Source organism: Urtica dioica, chromosome 6, assembly GCF_054948205.1.
Source record: "Urtica dioica subsp. dioica isolate 48M chromosome 6, U.dioica_male_clone48M_v1_H2, whole genome shotgun sequence".
Taxonomy (NCBI): domain Eukaryota; kingdom Viridiplantae; phylum Streptophyta; class Magnoliopsida; order Rosales; family Urticaceae; genus Urtica; species Urtica dioica.
The window spans coordinates 42,468,330-42,487,085 of record NC_142761.1 but is presented as its reverse complement, the minus strand read 5'-3'; the positions used below and the strand labels follow the sequence as shown (position 1 = coordinate 42,487,085).

General features: G+C 36.5%; 1 pseudogene; it reads right to left on the bottom strand.

The window, feature by feature from the left end:
• Positions 1 to 16,241: 16,241 nt before the first annotated feature.
• On the bottom strand, positions 16,242 to 17,375 carry LOC149394353 (disease resistance protein RUN1-like; annotated as a pseudogene).
• Positions 17,376 to 18,756: the final 1,381 nt, after the last annotated feature.

Sequence of the window (18,756 nt, the reverse complement as noted above, 5' to 3'; positions counted from 1 at the left end):
GACTTTGCATGTGACTAGTTTTTTAAAACGGAAATGCTTTTCATCACGATGCACGATATTGAACGATTCACTCACAACGCGACACGTGGCACTGAACATCCACGTGTCGCGTTGTGAGTGGATCGTTCAACATCGTGCATCGTGATGAATAGCATTGCTCTTTTTAAAATATAAAGGAAGCACAAAGCAATATTGGCTTTTTTTTCTATGCACATGGTGGGCCCCACGTGCAAGTCAGTGTAGGTGAAATATAAGTGTATGCCGATAACAATTATTAACATTTGCTATTTTAATATACATAAAAAAATCCATGATTAATCATATTAAATTTATTAAAATACATATTTTGAATTGTTTATTAAGATGTGAATTTAATTATATATGAAATATATTTAAAAGGTAAATGAGTTTAGAAATTTTAAAAAATATAAAATTTAATATTGTAAAGATTGAAACTCATATTTCAATCAATTCCAGAAATAATCATACTTAAATTTATAGCATGAGAATCTTGCAATTTTCTTATGTACTTATTGAACAACATGAAGAAAGAAAATATAAATTAAAAGACGAAATTAATTATAAGGTATTAGTGATAAGAATATAAAATAAAATTAGAAAATATGAGGATGCAAATAAGAAAAACAAATAACATATTAAAAATAGAATAAAAATTTTGTGAGAGCATGGAATAAAAATTAATAGGCGCTCCTCTACTTTTGTTTTTGTTTTTGTTTTTTTTTTTTTTACTTTTAGTAGTGTTTTACTTTCTTGTAATAAAAAGCAGTTGCTCCCTTAGTTTTGTTATTTGTCATACACGCATTGAAAAAATCTTTAAAAATTTCGACTTCAGGTTTCTGCCTCAACAAAAACAAATTCGCAGCGATTAAAATGTCAAGGTAAAACAATTTACCTCGACCCTAAATCCCAGCCGTATTAATTCGCAGTGATTTCCAGAGATTCTCGATCTGAAGCGCCTTTGATGTCTTGAAAACGCAGCTTTGTGGCTTCCCAGATGGTTCCGTATGTTTGTGGGGTCCACTTTGTAGGTCTTCTTGCAATGTGCTATATGGTTGAGCTCATCCAGACACCTCCGAGAATCTGTGAGAAGACGATTATCAAGATCCGCGATATCTCGATCGCTCCCTGAAGCGCAGATTAGATTTTGTGTGAGGATAGTAAAAGGAAAGTAGAAGAATAAGAAAAAAAGAACAAAAGTGTGACTTTGCATGTGACTAGTTTTTTAATATATAAAGGAAGCACAAAGCAATATTAGCTCTTTTTTTTTCTATGCACAAGAAAAGAAAAGAGGGAGAAATTTCGCTTTTGAATTATTGATATCACACGGTTTCTTCAACTTTGTTGTTTTGGCTTGTTTGATGGGTCGTCGAGTTTTAGAGAATGCAACTTCGAAGCTTCTCTTTTGGTGTCTTACACACTCGATGCCCTTGCTTGTACTGTCATTTTATTTCAATATGAATTTGTTTGGATCCCAGTCTGTTCATGAATCATCAAACTTTTATAGTTTACTCCTACAATAATAAATTACTAGGTGCGCTCCTCTACTTTTGTTAATTTACTTTTAGTACTGTTTTACTTTCTTGTAATAAAAAAGCAGTTGCCCCCTTAGCACTACTACAAATGTTGGATTATACAACCCACTTTCTACAACGCTTAACATAAGCGTTGTAGAAACTAGGGATTCTACAACGCTTCACATAAGCGTTGTAGAAACATAGTGTTTCTACAACGCTTATGGCTAAGCGTTGTAGAATCTCGGTGTTTCTACAACGCTTAAAGCTAAGCGTTGTAGAAACTTAGTTATTCTACAACGCTTTTGTTAAGCGTTGTAGAAGTACATAAATTTTAGATTTTCCACAACGTTTACACTATCCGTTGTAGAATCCTCGCCGCGGCACCACGTGATTTATGCCTCGGCGAGAACTTTCTACAACGCATGGTAAAAGCGTTGTAGAAGGATGGGCCTCGCCGCGGCACAATTTCAACATCGCCGCGGCGAAACTTTCTACAACGCTTGTTAAAAGCGTTGTAGAATCTATTCGCCGCGGCGATAAATATTTCTCGCCGCGGCGACATAATTTCGCCGCGGCTAGAAATATCCTTTGCCGCGGCGAGGTAGATACCGTGGCCAAGCAGTTTTTTTAGAAACTGTCTCGCCGCGGCGAGTGAGGATCCTCGCCGCGGCGAGACTTTCCTACAACGGTTATAATATCCGTTGTAGGAACACTTCGCCGCGGCGAAGACATATTTTCGCCGCGGCGAGGGTTTTTAGGTTTTCACTATAAAATGTCGTTTTCAGTTTTTTTTTCTCCTTTTTTCCAATACACACACACGAGACAACCATTTTCGGCCGCATCTCTCCAGTTTTTTTCTTTCAAAATCCCTCGCCACGTCCTCGCCGCCCCAAAATCTCGCCGTCGCCTTGTCCTCGCCGCCATCTCTCTCTCGCCTTGTCCTCGCCGTCACTTTTCTCTCGCCGAGTCCTCGCCGTGCTTCCTCTCGCGCCTCTCTCTCTCTCTCTCTCTTGCCGCCTCATTGTAAGGTATGATTTTAAAAGTTTTTTAAGGAATACATTGATTTAATTTCGTGTTGTTGATATGGATTTCTTGTTGTTTACCCGAATTGCATATAGTTTGATTTTTTGAATTCACAAATTTAGGGTTTTGTTTGATTTTCTCTTTTTAGAACAAGAAATTAGGGTTTAGGTTAGTGGAATTTGAATGAGTGAATTTAGGTTAGTGGAATTTGAATGAGTGAATTTGAATGAGAATTTGAGTTAAATTGAAATGTCCGGATTGTGTTTGACATATTGTTACATAGGTTAGTGGTTAAAATGGTTATGTATATTAATGTTGAGATTGAATTGTTTATGAATTTGTGATTGATCGAATTGTTCATGAATTTGCGATTGGTCGAATTGTTTATGAATTATTTGTGATTGTTGGAATTGTTTTAATTTGTCATGTTTAAATGTATATTCTTGGAATTGATATATAATTTGTTATATGTTAATTGTAGAATTGTTTATGATTATGTTTTGTAGGAGCTTGAAAATGTCTCGAACTAAAAACACGGCCTCCAAGGCTCCGAGCTCTTCCAGAGGTCAGAGTAAAGTAAAAAGCAAGCGACCTCGTCAACAGTCTCCCGAAGAGGAATACAACTCGAGTATCTTTACTAGCAAGGTCGCGGAGGAACGCTACGACAAAATATTGCCGCGTAACATTATCCATGAGAGAGGATTCAATGTAAGCAATACGTCGGATATAGGAAAGCAAATCCGCAACAGCATAGTTGGTCATGATTGGGGGAGGTATTGTGCTGTACCCGAGTTCGATTCGAACGTCAACTTCGTGTACGAATTCTACGCAAACTTGCCGGACTCCCAAGCTGATGTTGTGACAGTCCGTGGGAAACCGGTCGATATGAGTATCGAAGCTATCAACGATCTTCTTGGGACCGACGCAAAAAAATCGGTAAAATCGTAAACCGAACCGAACCGAACTGTTAGTGTTTAGACCGTTGATCCGGTTTTAAACGGTTTAAAATTTCATCGGTCCGGTCCGGTCTGAACTTTTAAACGGTCCGGTCTGGTCTAAAAAGTCTAAACCGCAGTTTAGACCGGACCGGACCGGTTAGTATTTAAATAAATAAATTAATAAAAAAAATATATGTCTAAAACGGTCCGGTCTAAGACGGTCCGGTCTAAAATGGTTCAAAACGGTCTAAAAGAAAATCGTACCGGTTATTATTTAAGAAAAATATAAACAAAAATAGGCTAAAATAAAACGGTCCGGTTTAAAACGGTCTAACGGTCAAAAACGGTCCTGTTTAAAAAGGTCTAAACGGTCTAAAACAGTTTAAATCGGACCGGACCGTTTTAACCGGTTCGGTCCGGTCCGGTTTTTTTCTTATTTGTTCCGGTCCGGTTTATTTTTTTTAAACCATTTAAACCGGTTCGGTTTGATCTTTTGACTGTTTTTAGACTGGACCGGACTGTGCACACCTCTACAGATTACAGTTGAAAATATGTCTAAAAATTTCGACTTAATTTAGCAAAAACAAATTCTCAGTGATTAGTTACTAACAATTTACCTGGCCCATGAATCCCAGGCGGATGAACTCTCAGTCGTTTCTGAAGCGCCTTTTGCGTTCTTAAAAATGCAGCTTTGTAGCTTCCCACCGAGAATCTGTGATAACTCGATCGCTCTCTGAATCGCAGATGAGATTTTATGTGAGGATAGTAAAGGAATGAAGAAGAAGAAAGAATACGGAGATAAGACTGTGACTCTGTGCGTGACTAGTTTTTTTTTGTCTTAGCTGTACCTAGAATATAATATTGCATTTCTAGGATTTGAGAAGATGAAATCAAATTGGGAATTCGGACTCTGTTCTTGAATGAATCAGAGACCCAAAATTGTTTTATTTGACTTACTTGAAAAGTACAGGATAACAAGGATTATATAGCTGAGTAAATGAAAGCATTCAAACGACATACAACCAAGATACGATATAAAACCCACTAAACTAAAACTGTAAATTGACATGACCAAAACTAAGTTCTAATACACCCCCTCAAGATGAACTTGGGATGAAAGTTCATCTTGGACTGAAAAACATGAAACATCGGAGAAGACACAACTTCTGAACAGCCTTGAATTCCCGCGCAGCCTTGAAAATCATGGATTTTCAAGAACTCAACTATGACTCCGTAGAAGATAACAACTTGGTGAAGAAGTCCAAATGCTGATGAAGGGTCTGAACCGAAATAGCCAAGAACCTCCACTCCGATTGAGTTGTCACTCTTCTTGAACATGAGAAAAACAGACAATCATCCTGGAAAACTGAGAGCAACTGTAGTACAACTCCACGAACTGCCCTTTTGAAGAGACGATCACTGCCATGAACGCTGCGAATTCTCGCACTCTCTTTACCATCGCAGCAGTGATCCATTTTCAGTGACGAATCGATGCGACTCTGCAGGCGAGGTAGACGAATGAATCTAGAGGGCTTTGACATGGCAGGGACTCGCTGGAGTTGAATCTTGAATGCCTTGACATGGCGGGACTCGCTAGAGAATGATCTCGAAGGTTTGACACGGCTGGAATCGCCGGAAAAAGAACTTGACAGCCATGGCACGACGGGACTCGCCGGAAAAGGATCTTGATCGACTAACACTTGTCGCAGCGTCGTCGTCTTGATTGCGACTGAGAGACTGAACTGTCTCCGAGATAGTGAGGATCCGTCTGAACTTCAAGAATGGACGATGTCTCGTTCTTTCACTAGATCGAGAGAAAGGCACGTCGTCTAGAATCTTCATCAGATCGAAATAAAGAACTCTCCGTCGTTGAATCTCCGAATTCCGCCATGGACGCACGGGAAAGGAATCAGAAATTGCAATCGAGAAACGAGAGAAATACAAACCCAGAATTGGATTGAGGATAGGCGTCGCCGATCCTGTCGTGGTTTCTTCAATCGTCATTGAAGAGACGATGAAAACGAAACAAATCTCGGATTTGGGGGCGAATCGATGACCTAATCTCAGAAACCTTGCTAAAAATCGCTCTGAACCGGGTGACTCGTCTCTGTTCGATGAAGCTTCAGATTCCGGTATCGTAGCAACGAGAGAGAAACTTGAAAACGAGAAGGAGATGAAATCGAAAACCGGAAAAAAAAAACTCAGAGAGCGCAGAAGATTCGCTCTGATACCATATTGCATTTCTAGGATTTGAGAAGATGAAATCAAATTGGAAATTCGGACTCTGTTCTTGAATGAATCATAGACCCAAAATTGTTTTATTTGACTTACTTGAAAAGTACAGGATAACAAGGCTTATATAGCTGAGTAAATGAAAGCATTCAAACGACATACAACCAAGATACGACATAAAACCCACTAAACTAAAACTGTAAATTGACATGACCAAAACTAAGTTCTAATATATAAAGGAAGCCACAAAGCATAAAAATATTGACTTTTCTATGTACACAGAAAAAAGAGAGGAAATTTCTTTAAATTTGCAAGTTGGGATATGTATTCATATCACGCGGTATTTTCTTCAATTGTGTAGTCTTGTTTTGGCTGGGTTCATCTGTAGTTGTCTCGAATTTAAGGACTTTTGAGGTTTTTCCACAGCGGGCCCAAGAAAAGAATCGAATAATTAGTGCTCTGTTCACATTGGGGCATCACAGAAGAAAACTAGTTTACGTCAACTAAAACCATTTATCAAATACGGTTAAATCCGGATAACTAACAATTTACCTCGCGTCTGCCGAATTAAATCCGGATAAATCCGCAGTGGTTCTTAGAGATTCCCGCCACATCTTCACCTTTTCCGAGTCGTGTCCAAAGCGTGTTTCGAGTTCTGAGAATGCAACTTCGAAGCTTCTCTTTTGGTGTCTAATATCCGTTGCACAAAGCAATATTGGCTTTTTTTTTTTTTAGAAATTTCATTTTATGGACCTAAAAACTATCAAAATATCAAGATTAGATTCATTAGTTTAATAATATCTGAAATTTGACTTTTGGACAATTTTCGGACAAAAATGCCCTTGAAATTCAAATAACACATATTCATCTCTCATTTTTAAATCCTCTTCATCAAATAACCCATATGTTCAGCTTCGATTTTGAGGGTTTCGCATCGTTTTTGGAAAAAATTCCATAGTTTGAATTTCTAAAAAACACATGAAAAAATCCGATGAAAAGAAATTTAAAAAAAAAAAGACGATCGGAGAAAAAAAAATCTCGCCGCCGAGAAGAGTCTTAGGAACGACGAACTTCTATAGAAAAAAGAGAAATAACAAGAAGACGAAGAATACACACTGCTGACTAAAATCTTAGAGACGACGAAAAGCACATGTGATCAATAATCTTGTTTTTATTTTTTTCTGTTTCGCGTGACAAAATAGTCTTGTACCACTTGTCGATGGCGGGATCCGACGAGGCAGAGGGCGCGGACTGCGGGATCCGACGAGGCCGGTTGCGGTCTTCCTGGCATATGATTGAGACGAAGACTGCTGGATCTGACAAGGTCAAGATAGAGGGCGAGGACTGCGGGATCCGACAAGGTCGATGAGGAGAGGCACGCCTCCATCGAACGAACAACGGAGATCAGTTACGGTCTTCCCGGAATAGGCCTATTGAGTCTCTATAGAGAGTTTTGCATCGTCTGTAAATAGTTGTAAATTTATGTAAATTATAATAGTTGTAATCAGTTGTAAATATGTGTACATAATAGTATAAATACTTGCTACGTATATTTTGTACACTAATATGATTTCAACAATTCACGTAATTATGTAGAAAATAATTATTTTCTATATTTTCGGGAATAACGACTATTAACACAATTAAGTCAACTAAATAAGTATTTTCTAAATTTAAACACATAACACAATTTAAATGAATAACTGCCAAAAATATTCAAATAAAAACGTATGATAAATGTGTTAATATCTATTAATAACTGTAAATATTTTGTAAATATATGCTAATACGTGTAAATGTGAACTACGATTTTTAAGAGCACAAAATCATAAAATAATTGTTGCGTATATTTTGGGCATTGATATGCTATTAGAAATCCACGAAATAATGTAGAAATAACTGCTTGCTATATTTTTGGAAACATAAGAGAGAATTTAAAATTAAAATTTAAAAAAATTGTCGTACATAAAGTGTCCAATTAATAATCAAAATTTAAATAAAATTTCATAAATAAAGAGGAGGGACAAACCTGAAAAGCAAAAAAAATTCTGATAGGACTACGTCATCTTTGTGACTATATACCTAAGGTTTACAAAACGTTACTATTTAGCAATGTCAAACGTTTAAGTTAGCTATTTTCCTAATGGACACAAAAAAAATTCAAAAAATTAGGTAAATAGTCGACTAAAACATTTGAATTACTATATAGCCAACGTTTCGTAAATGTTAGGTAAATAATCATAAAGATGACGTGACCTAATAAATGAAAGTGACTATTTACCTAAGATTTAGGTTTGTAAATATATGAAAATGGTTATTTATCTAAGATTTACGAAACTTTGGCTATTTAGCAATGTCAAACTGTAAATGTGGCTATTTATCTCATGAACCCTAAAAAATTACTTGTTGTATTCCTATATACCTGCCAATCCCATAACAAAACAATAGAAGACAGATAAGAAAAGAAAAAAAAATCTTAGTGCGACGATATCAGTATTCTCACTCTTAACTCGAGATCGTCAAGTAGTTGAGAAGCATGTCAATGGCGAAATGATCAGATGTGCCAAGGTACCCTGAAAAGACATTTATTTTAACGAACAATGAGTGTCATATACTTTTTAGAGCGCATCAAAATGATGTTCTCAAGTATTAGTTTCTGTAAATGGTTACATTATAAAATTTACCAAACATTGACTACGTCATTGACTATATTTTTAAAATTGTGTTTGAAATTCGCTATTGACTATTGACTTATAATATAAAACAAGCCGCAAAGCAAAAACTATTGACTTTTTATGTACACACAAAAAGAGGAGATATCACGCGGTATTATTTTCTACGCAATATTATTTTCTTCAATTGTTTACTCTTTATTTTGGCTGGTCTTGGTCTTGTGGGTCATCGAGTTAATGAAGTTTTTTTTTTTTTTTTTCCATTGGTGGACCAACAATGCATGCAAGAAAAGACTCCAATAATTAGTTCTCCTTTTTCGATTTAGGGTCTTTCCTCCTTATAATATAAAAGAAGCCGCAAAGCAAAAACTATTGATTTTTTATATACACACAAAAAGAAAGGAGATATCACGCGGTATTTATTTTCTACGCGGTATTATTTTCTTCAATTGTTTACTCTTTATTTTGGCTGGTCTTGGTCTCGTGGGTCGTCGAATTAATGAAGTTTTTTTTCCATTGGTGGACCAACAATGATGCAAGAAAAGAATCCAATAATTAGATCTCCTTTTTCGATTTAGGGTCTCTTGTTCACATTGGGACAGCACAGAAGAAGCTGACAAGACAATGATAGCTCATCTTTCAAAATATAAAAATATTAGGCACATACACGAAAGAAGTTTTGTAAATACAAAGATGTAACAATTGTAGCTTCATATTTTGAAGTACTTGTATCCAAACTCCGGATTTCTCATCCCTTCTTCCCAATCACCAATCTTTCGACCTCCAAAAACTACTTGTTGGATTCCTAAATACTTGTCAATCCCATAACAAAACAATACGTGTTTAATAAGACAAAAAAAAAGGAAAAATAGAACGTAATGTTGTGATATTAATTTCTCACTCTGAACTCAAGACCGTCAAGCAGTTGAGAAGCACGTCAATGGCAAAATGATCAGATGTACCTAGGTCAACCCTGCAAAGACATTCATCACTAAAGACCAACGTATGTATTTACTTTTTTAGAAAACATCAATTGATGTTCTCAAAATATTAGTTTTCTTCAACTCTAATTTTTATAAAAAAACGGTTTATCAAAGTTGAAGCCAAACACGCCGTATTATGAAAATAGTGTTATATATATATATATATATATATATATATATATATATATATATATATATATATATATATATATATATATATATATAAAAGAGTGATGTTGATAAGATTGTAGTACCAGACTCGGCCCCAATTATCCTGAAATTCAACATCACCGATACGCTTACCAGCAGTCAACACTTGCCTATTAGCCTCTTTTCATAATTTTCATCACAAACAACCTTTTCATTACAAAAATGAAGGCGATGCTCAGGTCTCTTATATAATTGACATGATATACTTGAAAGGTGTTTTTGCCCAATTATATAAGGTGTTTTTGCCAAAACTGACTAACTTTCTACACCGATATGTTCGCCAGCTGTCAGCACTTTCCCGTTATGTTTATCATGCTAAGTATATTCCGACTAACTTTCTTATTATAATTGAAAGACTTGGCATTGCTGTGTGTTAGTGGCTAAATCACAACTTAGTCTAGAAATTTCAGTCTATGATTTCGAATACCACTCTTTTAGTTAGTCAAAATGTACATAACTTCATACGTCACCTGATTTATATGCAGATGATCCGTGTGGGTATTAATGACAGTTATGTGAATATCCAAACAGACTAAGTTGGTTTTGTGTTACTAGAGATATTTTAAAATCCAAACCTGAAGATTGGAAGAGTTGAACGAACCCAAGCGACCCATAACATACCACGACTGGAAAACCTGCACATCCATCGTCATAACATGATTTCACACTCAGTAACGAATATCGGCAAACATCTAAAAATTAAATACAGAGTGATACTTGTAGAAAACTCACAGGATAAAGCACTTGCAATTGAGTTTATTCATCAGAAATATTTAATGTTTCATTCTACTAACATCCTAACAGTATGCTCTGAAATAACAACTATCCTAAGATACAGGCTGCTAAATATTTCAGAAGCTATAAACATAATCTAACAATTTATTTTCATCTTTTTTTTTTTTTTTGGATCTAGAGAGCAATGATGAACATGGTTCGATGATGAACTTACACTCCTGATAAGCTCAACATCTCGATCCGATGGTGCACCGTAGAGTTTAAACCATATATACGAATCAATAGGATTGAAGCTGCAAGATCAACCACACCAAACAATAATACAAATCAAAATTAGAAAGCATTCTGAGCGAAAGGTACGAAATAAATCAGCTTCCTTGTTCGTAGACAAAGAGGATACCTTCGGTCATTGAATGTTGTTATTAAGGAACCAGTCCATGACTTAACATCAGTGGAATAACATAAAAGAATAACAGAGATATTTTAAGATCCAAACCTGAAGATTGGAAGAGTTAAACGAACCCAAACGACCCATAACATACCACGATTGGAAAACCTGCACATCCATCGTCATAACATGATTTCATACTCTGTAACGAATAAGGCAAACATCTAAAAATTAAATATAGAGTGATACTTGTAGAAAGCTCACCAGATGCAAAGTAGGATAAAGCACTTGCAATTGACTTTATTCATCAGAAATATTTAATGTTTCATTCTACTAACATCCTAACAGTATGCTCTGAAATAACAACTATCCTAAGATACAGGCTACTAAATATTTCAGAAGCTATAAACATAATCTACCAATTTATTTTCATTTTTTTTTTGGATCTAGAGAGCAATGATGAACATGGTTCGACGATGAACTTACACTCCCGATAAGCTCAACATCTCGATCCGACGGTGCACCGTAGAGTTCAAACCATATATACGAATCAATAGGATTGAAGCTGCAAAATCAACCACACTAAACAATAGTACAAATCAGAATTAGAAAGCATTCAAAATAATAAGAGATAAATAAAAGGCAAGATGGTTGAGTAAGAGAAATTACTCTCTAAAGCTAACTTTGAAAGAGAGAACAGAGCCCGTTTTCGATTTGGTGAAGTCTTTTCCCTTTCTCCGCATTTCTAAACCCTCGTTAATGTCACTCTTAAAATGACATGATATACTTGGAAAAAATGTACAAAAAATTAGTGCATGAAATTCATATGAAAAGCAAACATAACCTCACTTAACCAATTCATTTATTTTTTTAAGAAACAGCGGGACTTTATTATGAACCACGGCAATGCCGGAAAAGAGTACAAAGAACCCAAAACAAAGCAAAGCAAAATCCCCGAGAAAACGGATTACTCACTTAGCCAATTAAATCAAGAGTAAAATTTAGAATGAAAAAAATATATATATATTCGCCACTGTTTTATCTTTTCACATTCGCTTTGAAATTCTTCCGCATACGGGTACCCGCCTCAATAACTCCTTCGACTACGAATGAAACTTGCGTTGCACCAGAAATATCACAGCAGTCCTATGTCATGGCCACCTTTGTTCTGTTGTGAAACGCGATTCCCACACGAGAAAGTTTCTGTGGAATGAAACGGCACACGAAGCAGCAAAGCCTATGAAATTGGCGAACCTGGAGCAACTGACATAAATCAGTGTTAGAGAAACTCTATTGGAATTAAAAATAAATTTTAGCTCACATTGTTAAAAACCAGACTCCAATATAGTGAAGCTTTCTATGTATAAAATAAAATAAAAAACCAGATATAATATTTAAACTAAATTTAAAACAACATCTCTCGTGTATGAATAAGCATAATTATTTGTCGTTTTAAATTTAAAACCGAACATGTGATTTCGAACTCCGAGAACAACATTGCAATGGATATTCTTTGTATAATAAACTAATAGATTTATCATGTCTAGAAACAGACAGAAGTAACTTCGGTTCTGATGATACAAGTATTCCGTCCCTAGCCAAAACTCTGCTCAGAAATTCAGCTAAAACACCGATTTGATCGAGGGAAAGCTCTTCTGCAAATGCAATCCATGGCTTCCAAGCCCTCTCCACCGACTTACAAGATTTTGCATTGAGATGCCTTGGTAAATGTTGTTCGACATGGATTTGGAGTTTTTCCTCGTCCAAAAACAATGGATTAGAAGGCCTATCCAGTAAATTACAACCTCTTGCATCGAGACGCTTTATTGAGAAGGGAAGTTTTGGAAGGAGTTTGAGTTTGGAACAATCATTTATATTCACTGGTGTGAGAGACTGCATATTGAAGATCGTGCTCGGAAGTTTCTCAAGATTTTGACAGTTCTGTAGGCTCAGCCTTTTAAGCCCTATCAGATTCTCGATCGATGGGTGTAATATTTTTATCCTAGTCCCATCAAGCGAGAGTTATTCTAAACATTCCATAAGCTCCTAATTAATTTCAGTCAAGTGTTCCAACTTTGAACTCCTTTCAATTGAAAGAATTTTTAGAGACTTGAGCTTGCATATGGTACTTGGAAGGGTTTTAAGCCGAGAGCAATCAAAACGCAATTACTCCAATCCATATTTATTTGAGATTATCGAGGGAAAGTAAAACGAAGTAATGTATATATAATTTGATATGGATGGACATAGTTTTGGAGTTTAACACAAACTTCCAAAACTAGAAGACGTAATGGTATATGATCAAAGTGTTACACAACTTCAAGGCTCTTTCCAATGTAAAATGGGATCGGAAAAGGGGAAATTGATTTACCTGATCGGCAACGAGAAAGTAAACCTAAATTCTGCAATATCAAACAACAGACACACATTATCATCATCATATTATATCATATCAAAGACTCGCCCTTTTTCAATTGATGATTGAAGAACATGAACTCGAAATTGTCTGATTTGACGATATCGTAATGCGCGTGAGGGACCAAATGAACGCTGAGCTTTCCGGCGATCGAAATCCCTCTTTCTCTTGTCTTCTCTGAGCTTGAGAAGCCTCCGATCTCTCTCGCGGTAGCAGATGAATAATTATAGAATTTTTCACTGAATTCCAACACCTTTAACAAAACTGCCTTTATAATTTTCAAACTCTACAAACGTTTACTTTAAAATTGAAATTGTTACAAAATTATCTATTCTGTAAAAAAAATTTAGGGAAGAAGATCTGTTGTTCATTTTTTTTACCATTTCGCTTTTGCTCAGAAGTTGTGATCGTAGCACCAATGGCTTTATTTTTTTAATTTATTTTTTTCTTTTTTATATAAGGGCATTTAACTAGTCAAATAACCATATCGAACGTGTTCATATATTCTTGGTTATTTATTGTGTGAATTGTTCTGTTTTTAAACTCTGTCACTGATTCAGATCTTGTACAACAAACCCTTCGTAGAAGTAAAAAAACTGATTCAAAATTAAGTCATTAATTATTTTTTGTTTGGTATGAAAGAACCTAATCAAAACAAAGTAGTAGCTGGATTTATCTTTTTACATCATCAAACGTTGTAGTATACTGGAAACAGGAAAATAATTTATAGGTAGATACAAGTTTATGAAACACTTTCTTGACTATTTTATATGCAGAAGAAAAAAAAAAAGTATCATACAGTCTTTAATTCTATACTGTTGTTGCTCAGAACCAAAATAATTTAATTATACTCACATAATAGTTTTAAAACCAATTTTGAAAAGAATTTTTTTTTAAACTATTTCAGCGTGTAAAAGGCCTTTTCTTTAATCATTGTGCACTCTTATCTTTGCTGGTTTTGACTAGGTTTGACAGTGACCAACTTATAAGATTTTTTATAAGTGTTTGCAATGGTTTCTCTCTCTCTCTCTCTCAGTTGTTTATTTGGTGAATCAGAACCTAGTTGTCTTTTGTTTCTTTTGCTTTTGCCTGTTGTTTATGTTGTAGTTGATCTAAATTCTTTTACCTGTAAACTTTGTACCTAGACGAGCTGATGTAATAAGTGTATCTAGCAGGAATAGTGTCCAGGATCTTAATTCTGTTATTTTTTTGTCTAAGGCAGTTATTTCTTGCGTCTTAAGCAATGTGTGTAAATCGAGTCCTATGGATCTATAAATAGGACTTGATGAGGTAATAGGTAGAAATCAATGAAAACAAGAGAGAGAACATCCTAGAGAGAGAAGGGAAACACTTTGAGTGATTTTGTAAAAGAAAATCGACTTGTGATTTTCCGGGAAGGTTTGGGGTGTGAGTCTTGAGTGTGTAATCTTTTCCGGTGATAGTGAAAGGTAGCTCCGACCAGTCTGGACGTAGGCAATTCGCCGAACCAGGATAAAATCTTGCGTGTCGTGTTTTTGATTTGGTGTTCGAGTTTACTTGCTTTCCAAGGCAGATCTGCAAGACTTGTGTTTGGAAAGTGATTTCGGTGCAACAGTTTAGGATAATGATGTACGTAAATCGGTCAAAGGATGTAACTTCGTACACGTAGTATACTATATGAATTATGTGAACCCAACATGTAAAGTCCCACCATTTGACATTGGTGACTTCATTACCCCAACTCAGTGCTCAGTCTTATATTCAAAGGCACAGATTTGACATATGAAATTCCACCTCAGCCATTGAGTTGGGATCCAATTTGACAACTCCTCAGCTCCTCTCAGCCTGCTCTTGCCTTTACGATCCAGCTTTCTCCGAAATCCACACTCTCTTTCGTTTTCATTTCTGTTGTTGACTCTCTCCACTTGACCAGCCCGGGGTGTAGGCCAAATGGGAAAGCTCATCCTTTTGACATTCTCTGCGAAATTTCTGGGCATCTAGGCGATAAAGCAAGCGGACCCCACATTTTCTGACTTGTGTTTGGGTGTCCCTCTGGACGCGAAAACGGTCAATCACTCTCGCGACTTTAAGCGACACTTGTGTTGCACCGAAAAGATTCCCACACGGGGCTACCTCGTGCGTTACTAGAATTTGGGTCAAATGAGATGAGAGCACATACTGCGAAGCCTGTGAAATCCGGATTCCCAGGAAGTATTGATGGCAAAACCACTCCGATATTTCTTTCCCTGGAGAACAAATGCCGATTCTAGGAACACCTCTCAACTGTTGTACAAGAGAAAAACAATTGTAAGAACAACTTTTGTGGATTGTAAAATAAAAATACCAAATATAAGATTTATACGAAGTTTAGCATGAGACACGGATTGTATCAATACAAGTGGAAATATAGCATAAAACACAGAAAGACTGTCTCCACTGGACAATATCATCTTCTAAAGATAAGATATAGAACTTTCAGAATGTTATGTAGTTTTTGTGCCGCAATGAAGGATTTTAGTTTTATGATATTCTGGCAATTAATCAGACTTTTACCACTCGGCTACAACAGATGCACAGTGCACAAAAGGGAAATATTGTGAAAAAGTCAAAATAATAATGTTAGTCGTAGTATATAATAACATTAGTGATGATCTTATTTCAACACTCAAAGAAATTTATCATGTCTAAAAACATATCAAAGCAAGTACCTTTAATGGTTCTGACGAAACCGGTTCGAAATTTCTAGCCAGAACTCCGGTCTGAAACTCAGTCGCTACGGTGATGCCATCGAGCTACAAGCAAGTGGAAATCATTCCACAGGAAGAAAATCAAGATCTTCAGGGAACAAATGTTCGCTTCCATACAAAGTCCAATCAATACAAACACCAGAGGGCTCGTTATCAATGAAATGGTTATCTCAAATGATGACATACATTTCAAGAAAATTCCTTGAGTTTTTTTTTGTCCCCTGATCACAATTCATAGAAGAAAAAATATTAGCACAAAATTATTTATATTCTAATAGAGAAACACAGGACATTTTTATTAATCGAGCGGCAAATCCGAAAATATATCAAGCTAGAATGACCACAAATTTATTATATGATATTAAAGTTTAATGTTGCTGCAAACAAGTTTTAGAGGATCGTGATCACAAGCATGACTTAGCGATTCTCTTCCAAGACATGGAAAATATCTGATGTAGACCACAATCTATTGGGCTCTCCCGGATCATTTGATTCTCGACGAACAATTTCTTGGCCTATATCTTGGATCAAATCATGCATCCAGATCTTTTGGTGGTCATATTAGCCACGAGAGCTCTATCAATGAGAACACTGGTTCCCATAACCACTCCTTTATATCTGTAACCAAGTATTGTCTCTGTAGAATTCCTGATTCCGCTGTTAAAGAAGCAGGCGATATCAAGAAATATGTCCCTGTGGTTCTGACTTAGTCCCTCGTAGCTTGCTCTCAACATGTGTTGGACTTTTTGGTTCGGAGTTGAGTTAAGTAACTCCATTTCGCTCTCCCATTCTTCAATGCTCCTTGAACACAAGTGCCGACCGAAAACTGTGAGAGCCAACGGATTGCCTTTGGCATATTTCTTGACCACTGTCTTCGCCAACTCCGAGTATCCCTCGGCTGGAGATTCTTTTTCACGGAAAGCTTTCGAGAGAAAGAGCCGAAGAGCGTCGCCGAAACTCAGCTCCTCAACTTCACATATTTCGTCAGCTGCGATATTCCTGAGCACTTGCGAATCTCTGCTTGTCGCAATGATTCTGCTACCGGGACCGAGTCATGAACGATCTTTGGCTAGATATTCCAATTGATTCACTTGATCGACATTTGTCAAGGACTAAAAGCACGTTCGAGCTGCTGAGTCTTTGCTTATCGAAATCAGTAACATGACCCAAATCCTTCTCATTCAACAGTTGAGAAAAAACTCTCGTTTGCAAGTCCGAGGGTTGGTGCTTCTTCACTATCTCGCTGACATTTTCAAGGAAAGATGAGCCCGAGAACTGAGAAGACAATCTCTCGAACAAGACACGGGCAAGAGTGGTCTTTCCAATGCTGCCCATTCCCCAAATTCCGACAACACGAGTGTCCTCGTTCGTCGAGCCGATACACAACGCTGACTCAAGCTTTTGCATATTGTTTTTTTTTTTTAAATCCAATCAGGCCTTTCGTATAATCACAAGAAGATATACGCTCTCTTAGCTTCTTTGTGACGAAATCAACAATGTCTTTGATTAAGTCGGGTTCGGAAATGTATATGTAAAGACCCCACATTGTAGTTAATCACAAATTAAAATGAAAAAGCAAAAAATCATCAGAAGAAACTTGTTTCCAAAGCGTATTTCATGTTGTGAAAATGCATATTCATAGCTTCCTCTGTATGTTTGTGGGGTCCACATTGTAGAATACCGGCAAAATAAGCTGTCCTCTTTCTTCCTTGCAACGGACGATATGATTGAGCTCATCCAGACATCACCAAGATTCAGCATAGTTCTCCGAAAAGACGATAATCGTGATCGTCGATGCCTCGATCGCTCCCATAAGCACAGGCGAGATTTCGTCCCCTTTCCCCGAGGTTATCCGAGTCTACGATCATCAGAAGTAATGAGAAAAAAAGACAAGATTTTGAGTTTATGTGAGGCTAGTTTTTCTCTAGCTGTCCCATATAAAGGAAGAGATAAATCATAAAAGTATAGAGTTTTATATGTACAAAGAAAAAGAGGGGATATTTATTGATATCCCACTGTATGTAATCAGGAAAACATCAGAAAAGTAAACTAACAAATAACATGAGCAAATAACAAAACATCAGAAATGTAAACTAACAAAACAATGAATTCTCATCTTTCAAAAAAAAAAAATAGACACAGGAAAGATGAATTGTAAATACAAGGATGTAACAGTTGTAGCTTTATATTTTAAAGTACTTGCATTGTATCAAAACTTCCGATTTCTCAATCATCCATCTTTCGACCTCCAAAAACTACCCGCTGTATTCCTTAATACCTTCCAATCCCATAACAAAACAATGCGTGCTTAAGAAGAGACATAAGAAAAAAAAAATAGATCGCAACGTTATGATATAAGTTCTCTCACTCTGAACTCTAAGACCGTCAAAAGCACGTCAATGGAGAAATGATCAGATGTGCCTGGGTCAACCCTGCAAAGACCTTTATTTTAAAAGAACAAAGTGTGTATATATTTTTTTAGAGAACATCAAAATGCTGTTCTCAAAATGTACATAAACTCTGGTCAAACAGACTTACATATCCAGAATCCCTCAAAACAATATCGACACCACCAATCAACTAAATTGGACACAGAACCTAAAAACAATTTGAATTCGAGAGAGAGAGAGAGAGAGAGAGAGAGACTTAACCCAAAGAGGGATAGTTGTGGAGACGATCGAATTCCCTCTCTATTTTGCCTTCCCTGAGTCTGAGAAGCCTCCGATCTCTCGATACTGCCACGGACCTCCTAAAATCACTTCGTACCCAACAAATCGTAGTTCAGAGTCCGATTGGGAGAGAGCTGAAGAAAGAGTGAGACAAATAGTGGTCTCATCCACTCGTCGCCGGCGTGATTTTACCGGGAAAAGACCCCGAGAAATCGAAGTTTCAAATCAG